General features: G+C 29.8%; 1 long non-coding RNA gene across 1 annotated transcript; it reads left to right on the top strand.

Annotated features, from left to right (window-relative positions):
* Positions 1-5,821: 5,821 nt before the first annotated feature.
* LOC136079689 (uncharacterized) lies at positions 5,822-9,368 on the top strand. The gene is made up of 3 exons (XR_010638135.1): positions 5,822-7,317; positions 7,994-8,993; positions 9,212-9,368. It is a non-coding gene; the product is annotated as an uncharacterized LOC136079689 (long non-coding RNA).
* Positions 9,369-9,575: the final 207 nt, after the last annotated feature.

Genomic DNA, 9,575 nt, shown 5'->3' with positions numbered 1-9,575 from the left:
CTCTTCAAGGCTGTTTAACCATGAACAAAAACCGTTTAACTTTCGCTGAGTATCAAAATCGACCAACATCTAAAATGCGACAACAAGTTATTCGTGGATGCAAAAAAACGATGACTCAGAGAATGACCAAGAAGGTTCTCTATATGATTCTGGTTCTTGTTCTTATAAATAACAGATTTTAAATTGAGTATTTGACATTTTTATCTGGTAAAATTGTTAATGTAATATTTAAATGCTTTTTTTTCAAATTGTTAATTTTTAACCTCCCGGCCGTCCTATCTCATTAACCGTATGTCAGATTTGCATGAAATTTTCATTAAATATTTATTGCATCTAGTTGTACAATTGGGACTAAAAGTTTTACAATACTGTTAGGAGTTTTTGATCTATAAAAGACTTAGTTCACAAAAATGCATTTTTTTTAAATACGCAATTTTGAAAAACTCAGCATAGCTTAAATACTTGTTTTTTTAGAAAAATTTTAGTTCAGTTTGTAGATTACTATGTTGTTAATCATATGCCAAAAAATCATATCCTATATGCTTTCAGTTACTGAGATAGAGTGGCCGGGGTGGTCTTAACATCATTGGATATCTGCCATTTTACTTGGTAACCATGGCAACTAATGAATTTATTTTGCATCATCTAAAATTCTGTTAAATAGTTGTTTCTCAGAATGTATTTGGTTTTTTGTTAAAAAGATTTTTTTAATAAAAAATTTTTTGAGGGGTCTTATAACTTAAGTTTCGAAGTTATAAGACCCCTCGAAGTTATAAGACCCAAGTTATAACGTGGTTTCGAAAAAAATTATATTCCAGTACTTGGTCAAGTCTTGTTTGTAGGCTAAGAACGAGTTTGAGTCTTGGGCAAAGAAGGATGTTTAGTTCAAAACATTTTTACAGACAAAGATTAAAATAGTTTATTATCTAACATCTTTCCTTTTTTTTTTAGTTTACTAAACTTAGAAAATAACGAGGCAATAATTTGAGCAAATGGCAACACATTCCCAACCGTTTTTATTTTTCCTCGAGTTTGCTTTACAAAAGAGTTTTTAAATGAAGCACCAGTAGGTAGTCTATGATTATCAAACCCATGTGGTTGAATGAATGGAGTTTGCATCATTAATGCTTTGAAGCATATCCAAAACCACACTAATTATAAAAAAAATAATTCTATACTTATTTTACTAGACAATCATGAATCCCATGCTGCTCTCGAAGCAATTTTGTTTTGCAGAAAGAATGAAATTGTATTTGCTGCACACTGCACACACACCAACTACAAGCTCTTGATGTTGGATTATATGTGTTATACAGTATTGTGAATATTAATTGCATCAAAATTAAAAACAATAAAAATCCAGGAAATTTTAATTTTTCTTGCTCTAATAAAATAAAAACTCATGCACTAATATTTTATGTGTCCTCCTCGTGCTGCTATGACTTTCTGCACACGATTTGGCATGGAATCCACTAAATTTTTACAAATGTTTTGGATTTCTGTGTCTTTAATCCAAATCTGAAGGATAGCGGTGGTAAGCTTAGTTTTAGTTGTGCAGTCATGTTTTCGCAGTCTTTTTTTACAATTGCCCAGAGATTCTCAATTGGATTAAAATCGAGGGAGTTGCCAGGCCATTTAAGGGTTTTAATATTATTTTTTACTATGAATTCCTCCTGTAATATTCCGTTTCCATTTGAAAATACTTTTAACATCTCTGGAATTAAATGTGTTTGCATAACCTCAATGTAAGTGTCAGAGTTCATCATTCCAGTAACTGGGTAGAGTCTTCCTGGTCCAATAGCAGAGAAACAACCCAAAAACATCTTTTTTTCTGGATGCTTGGCATATTGTTCAATGTGTCCGGGTCGTATAGGCTCACCATCAGAACGACGAACAAATTGTGACCGTTGCCTTGCACTTCAAAATGTGATTCATCCGAAAATAAAACCTGCAATCAATAAAAAAACAAGTTAACTGTTATTAAGTCTCTTCAATTTAATACCTTCAATTTAAAAATAGTATGATATACAAATATAATAAATAAAATAGCTGTAAATTTAATAAACACATTTTTTCTTACCCTTCTCCATTGTTCTTTAGTCCACTTTTTGTATTCCTTTGCCCACAAGAGACGCTTCTTCATGACATCTGTAAGTAATGGTTTTTTAGAAGGTTTTCTGGCAAACCTTCTAACAGCAATCCACTTCCTCCGCACAGTACTCGAGCAGACATGGATGTCATGCGTAGCTAAATCATTCATTAGTTGGTCACTTGTCTTTTTTGGATTTTTGATACTCTCCAGCATCAGATGTCGGTCATATCTTTCTAAAGTCTTTCGTTTTCGACCACATTTTCCTTGTCTTAATGGTGATAAGCTGCCTGTGGCAATGTAATGCTTCTTAACCCGGCTAACTGTAGATTGGTTTAATAAACATAATTTGGCTATCTCCCGTTGAGATTTATCAGAGTATTGAAGTAAAGTTAATATTTAGATCTTTTTCTTGGTGTAGTGTCCATCTTTATTTATTTACTTTATTTAAATTTATTCATCCTTCTAATCACAGTTAAATTATAGAAAACACAGTATAAAACAAAAAAGAAAAAGAAAAAAATGTTTGATGCAATTAATTTGCATAATACTGTATAATGGGAAATTGAAAATTGTTTTAAAAGAATGGATGCTAAGTAATTCTGATAAAACTCTAACAATTTATAACTTGCCTGCTTTAATTAACACACCGTATTTAGGAACATATTTATTAAAAAATATAATATCTGCATTTTCCAACACTGGTAAATAGCCCTTTTGTTGATCTTTTTTTTTTTAAACTAATTTTGACTCTGCATATGTAACGGATCAACCTGATCCGAATACAATGGTATAAGAAAAACCTCCTATCATGGCTGTAAAAACAGAAGAAGAAGCATCACAAGCTGCTGTAAATAGTAATACACTACTAGGAACATCAAAAACTTCATTAACTCCAGAAATGATTTGTCCGTATTCAAAAGCTACAGGGTGTAAGCAAATTAACAAGGGGAAAATCTAGAATACGTACAGATACTTTTGAAAATAAAATGCTTGAAGAGGAAAAATTGAGAAGACTCTTGAAGAATAAACCTAGTGTGCGAACACAATAAAAAAAAAAGAATAAACTCCACACATTACTTTATTATCCGGTTCTAAAATTCTATGATCAATTTTTGTATGAAGACTTTAATATCTAATGTTGCCTCAATGAAACATCCGATTTCCGGTTTGTTGAACATTGATTTAAAAAGTTTTGTTCGAGTAAAATTTTCTACAAAAAAACTACTTATCATTATTTCGGGCTGCATTCTTGATAATAATTCTCCATAGATATTATGAAAAAAGTATCATTTATTAAATTTATTTTTCCTAAGGTTTCTGATAAAGGCATTTTTAGTTTAAATAACATTATTAGTAAACTTCCTAATCCAAAGTCCGAACCGGGAACGAAACGCACAGGCTATTTTTAAGAATTCAACGCTGATTATTCGATGTATAATATAAAATAGTTAGGTGTAGAAAATACTTACATTTATTTTTTTTTATACATGTTTATTTTACAACTACAAAGCAATTACAAGTAACCAATCACTGATTGGCAGTAAAGATATACAAATTTAAATCATAGATATAAAGTTCGAAATATACGAGGTAAATAAAAATATAGTTGCTTACAACTCCGAGACATGAATAAAATAAATACCAATTACAACAATTTAATAACGTGTAGGTAAAAATAATCCGAGAAATATATCTCTATATTACTCCAATTAAAATAAAAATAACAATAAATAAAAATAAATCTGCTGATTTTTTGGAGGAGAGTTGAGAGTTTAGATGTCTCACTATAAGTTTATTTACCACATTTCAAATTAATGTTAGTGTATATATATGATAAAAACAAAATTTGTGTAAGATTGATAAAAAAAATTGGATTTTTTTTTTTGTAATATTTATATTTTGTTGTTATATTTATAAATTTTTTTGTTGGTTTTAAAATGTGTTTTACTTTTCACTAAAATTACATTTATTTTTAATAAAATTTGTCACTGTATTAATGTAAACACACGTTGTTGATATTTTTACATTGTTTTGATAATTTTTACATTTTGTTGATACATTTGTAAAATATTTTGTTGGTTTTAAAATGTGTTTTATTTACCATTAAAATTGCATATATTTATAAAGAAATTTTTTACTGTATTAATGTAAACTCAGTGTGTGCCAATGCTACCCCTGCTATGTTCAAATCAAAAAACTCCATTCGATTTTTGCAACTTACAAAATCGAAAGTATTGAACTTAATCATTAATATTTCTAAACAAAAATTATATTAAAATGTTGGTAATACATTTAAAAAATAGGGTAAAATAATTATTTTTGACTTTTTCTGAAATTTCTCAATAACCTCTGCCCTATATATTTGTATGTGCGTGTTTATGTATATGTGTATAAATAAATATACATATTGTATATTTATTTATACACATATGCATAAACACATTATACATGTGTATAAATATATATATATATATATATATATATATATATATATATATATATATATATATATATATATATATATATATATATATGATATATATATATATATATATATATATATATATATATATATATATATATATATATATATATATATATATATATATATATATATATATATATATATATATATATATATATATATGCGCACACACACACACACACAGGGTTGTTACGGCATAATTTGTCTGGCAGATCTGTCGACATATTTTCAGACATATTTTCTGCATAAATATGTCCTACATATTTTCTATCGACATATTTTGACATAATTTTATGTCTGAATTATTTTCTGCAGACATAAAATATGTCCCACATATTTTCTATCGACATATTTTGATATAATTTGCTGTTTGACATTCTTGAAGAAAAAATCAATCTAACAAATTTATTGCGCATTTCAGCTGAATTTAAAAAGTAAAGTGAAAATAGTTTAACAAATTTGTTGCTTTTTTGCAACCAATTATGCTTTATAAAACTTTTATTTTAAACCCTATAAATAGGTACGTGCGTATCTTCGATTTACGGCACCGATTTTAAAGATAAAATCTGTGACCATTTTTTCACCGCGTGCTTGAAGTAGGTGTAGTAAGGATGGATTTTTGTCGTTTTTTTTTTAGATTTTTATATTGACTGATAATTTTTTAAAAGTAGAGAGTTGTAAGTTTATTGCAGTTTTTTTTTTTTGCAGTTACTAACATTTTTAGTGATTTCATTGCTATTGAAAACTTCGTTCCTGTTCTGGAAGTGAATTGACATTGAAGGCATGATAAGTTTTTTTTCTACCTTTCCAATCAATTTTATATATCTATTTACTATGTACTTGCCAAATTTCATTAAAAAATAATGACACGCTCATACTCTATTTTTGCACGCAGTAAAGGTACCAAATATTCTTCTGTTGTAGAGGTTGTGGGTGAGGGAGGGTGAGGACGGTTCACGATTATGAGTATTTTGTATATTTGAACTTTTTTATTCATTAAAAAGTTGTTTTTTTTTAGAAAAATGAAACTTTATTAAAAATATTGGTGATTTTTTAAAAGAATTCAAAACATGATTTACACACACACACTATGCTATTTATTTGTTTAATTTAAGATTCAATTAGTTTTTTTTTCTGTTGCATGTTGTATAGCTTTTTTATTTAAAAAAAGTGTAATAATGATTAAAGCTGTTTCAATAAAATAATAATTATGATTATTAAATTTTTTTTAGAGCATTATGAAACCTAAAAAGAATCATCTATTTTATGGTGAAGCCAAAAATTATTTAGCTTATAACTTTGCAATGCCAACTCATTTAAATATTGAATGTAGAAATGGACATATATTAAATATATTCATATCCAACAATGAATCATTTAAAACAACTGTTGAAATAGTCAATAAACTTTTTAATTTCAAAATATGTAAAAGTCAGATTGTGCAACTAGTAAATAGATCCAAATTCTATGCTCGTAATTATTCAAGGGATTCTGAACAATTTATTAATATCTGCAACATGCTCTTTGCATACCAAAAATCGATATCTGCTGTGCCACAACCATTGCATTCAACCACAAACTCAAGTAACATTGTTTAATGTTCTTCTATTTTACCTTCTCAACACATCAGTGCTTTATCTGTATCAAATAGCAATCATTTATCTTCTTTATCTGGTCCCACTTCAATAACCTCTTCTCATGAACCACTACTACCCAGGTTGAGAGCTGATCAGTTGAGTCCTAGGAAAAAAGTTTTGCGAAAGAGGTTAACCATTTTGACAAATGAAATAGCAAATGAAAAAAAAAAAAGCATAAAGAGGATCTAAAGGAGTTAAGAAAAAAGGCAAAGCCCGACCGTACCAACTTAAATATCTAAATCAGGTTATTGCTCGCAAAGAAAAGACAATCCTTAATCTTCGAAAAAAATTAAAGGAAAAATATTTGTTATTTTAAAACAACAGTTGACATTTACCCAAAGCAACTTATCTTATCAAAAGGCTATGTTAAGCCAACAACTTGCTCACAAAAATTCTGAAATTCTTGTACTGCAAAATGACATACTGATTTTACAGGAAAAAGTGGAGCAAATGCAACAAGTAACACAAAACACCAAAAATGAAAAATGCTACTAGCAGATATTAGAGCACTTATATATGACATGCTTTTGTGCCAAGTTCCTACACAGTTCCTAGTGTTTCAACTTTGCTCAGTAAAATTGGAGAACACACTGGCTATCAATTTAGTCACATTCCACATCGCACAACTGTGGAACAAATGATGCATGAACTAGGTGTAATTTCAGACTTACTGACCGCTGAGATAGCTTTCTCAACAAAAAATCTGACACTTGGTTATGATGTAACAACACAGGAGAGTGTTCATGTAAATGTTGCGCGCTTAACAACAGAATCAGTATGCATGGTTGTAGCTTTTGATCAACTTCCTGGAGGTAAAGCTTACGACTATCAGAGTCACATTACAAAATCTGTTGATAAACTTGCCAAGTTATATAGTGACTTCTACCAGCTACAATTCACTGATGTGCGAAGTACTATTATTGGAAACATAACTAACTTAAATGAACTGAACTGTCACCTTCACCCCTTGGACACAATGACCAGTTCGTGCAAGTCTTCACTCAAAGCATAAGAGACTTCCAAAGGAAAAATTTTTGAAAGAGACTACATTGCAGCAAATATTGTTTTACAGCTGAACAAACTTCGCTATAAGGATGGAAAAGGTAGATCTATAATCTTAATCCCACTTTTTTACTTTAACACAACATAATTTTGTAAATTATGATATATAAATCTAAAATATTTTTTTTATTAGCATAAAAATGTTTCTTATTTCACATGCTCCTTATGCTCTTTAAAACAATTACTTTATGATTTTTAAAGGTGACCCAAAGGGTTTTGTAGCCTTTTTGGACCAACACGTGTTGCGGTAGTGGTGTAGTGGTAGAGCGCTCGCTTCATAAGCGAGAGGTTCCGAGTTCGATCCCCCCACCACGTCCCTGGTAGTACCGCGCTCAACTTGTTTCTCCGCGTAGCGGCCTTGTTCGTCAAGGTTCGTGTTTCGTTATAGAGTTGAGAGAGGGTTATAACCACAATTAAGTAGCCTCCTCATCTGTAGTGGCCTTCTGGGCCTTGGGGAGGTAAAATAAAATAAAAAAAAAAAAAAAAAAAAAAGCTGCCCAGAGGATTGCTACCAAGCTACAGAGGGAACAGACTACACATTCTTTTTCACACATGTGGTATTTTGATTCATCACTATGGAAATAGGAAAGGGTGCAATATTAAAGGCTATGGGATAAACCTTTAAAACTAATAGTAATGATGCTAAGAGTAATAGTTAGGGGACTATAGATTATTAGAGACTAATATTACGGTTTATTTATAAATTTTTTGTTTCAGGTAACCGTGAGTTATGTGCCCTAGCTTTAATTGGAAAGCTACTGACTGGTCCTTGGATGACAAAATTTTATATCCAACCAGGTGAGGGACTTGACTACATATCTGGCATTCAGGTAGTAAAAAATGTTCGGAACACTCTTATTGAAAGCAGCAAGGATCCTCTAAATCTAATTAAACAAAAAACTGATTTTTTCGGAAATATTATTGAAGATCCTGTTTTTGATTCAATAATCAGCTTTTGCCCAGTAACTGATGAAATGAGTAAAACATTAGCAGAATGTCTGAAAGCTCTTGTTAGTGTCATTGACAGGCAGTACAAGCGGCAGTTTGAGCAACATGAGCTCTAATAATCAAATTATGAACCAGACTAAATCAGCAAGGCTTCACAACATTGAAGAACTTATGGGTATGTTTAGTGCTGCAAAGCAAAAAGCTCCAAATGCCACGCTTTGCTTTCTTTTTTCAAAACTTTGTGCTTGTAAAAATAAAACAACTGCTCTACTCTCCAAAAAACCTACTGATATTCAAAACAAATTAACATTATGGGCTATTTCTAATGCCAGAAAAACTCGATTTGCAAATGCACAATGTCATAAAGAAATGACGTCAGAACTTATAAAGCGTATGGCTGACAAAATTCAAAATAAAAAATAAAAAGAACAGAGAAAAATAGAAAAAATTTTAAAAAATTGTATGCCTAATCAGATAAAAGAAATATTTCCTGACCTAGAATATAATGAGGCTTCTTATATTGAAGAAATTCTTATTGGAGCTGCTATTGGAAGATGCCACTAACAGCCAAGATGTATATTATGGCAGACTTCTTAGCATTAAAAAGAAGAACAGTGGTATATACATAGTTTCTTATTGGAAACCAAATGAGAATGAGGATGATGATGCTGTTGAGTATGAAATGAGCAAATATCAACTATCTGCAGACATCATTAGTGGTAATATGGTAATATCATTAAAAAGTGATGTGCAAATTGATTATAATAAGGTATGTGTTATTGTAAATCATAATATATTTTATATACTTGCATTAATAAGTTTTATTTACATATTATTAGGTAAGTGCCTTGGTTAGCAATATTTTTTCAATGCCTAATGTGTATATTAAGCCCTCTCACCCTCTTTTTTGTTGTTGTTATTGATAAAATTATGAAAAGGTTTATAATTCTTTCATTGATTATTTTTATGTATCAGATCTTATTTTAGGTAGTCAGATAGTAACCGACATCCAACAACCAGGGTTGACTTGGTTGCAACATGCTTTGGGAAACCAAATCTCATTTACTATTGACTTTGAGCCAATCACCTGGCTTTTGATATACTATTTCAACTTAGAAAGATGACCTTTTGCATGCATGGATACCAAGATGTTAGTGTTAAGTAGTTTAAATCAATCAGTATAGAAATCAGTTTTTTTGATTATTATTTTTATTCATCATATCTTTTCTTTTTCAGGCGACAAATCGAAGAATTCAATTTGTTCCATTAATATTTTTGTTTTAATGACATAATGTGTTATACATCAGAAGTTAAGTTATTTTAATTTATTTTTAACCTAAAACAAAAACCT

This window comes from Hydra vulgaris, chromosome 04, assembly GCF_038396675.1.
Source record: "Hydra vulgaris chromosome 04, alternate assembly HydraT2T_AEP".
In the NCBI taxonomy this organism is placed as follows: Eukaryota; Metazoa; Cnidaria; class Hydrozoa; order Anthoathecata; family Hydridae; genus Hydra; species Hydra vulgaris.
This window is presented reverse-complemented; position numbering and strand designations above follow the sequence as displayed.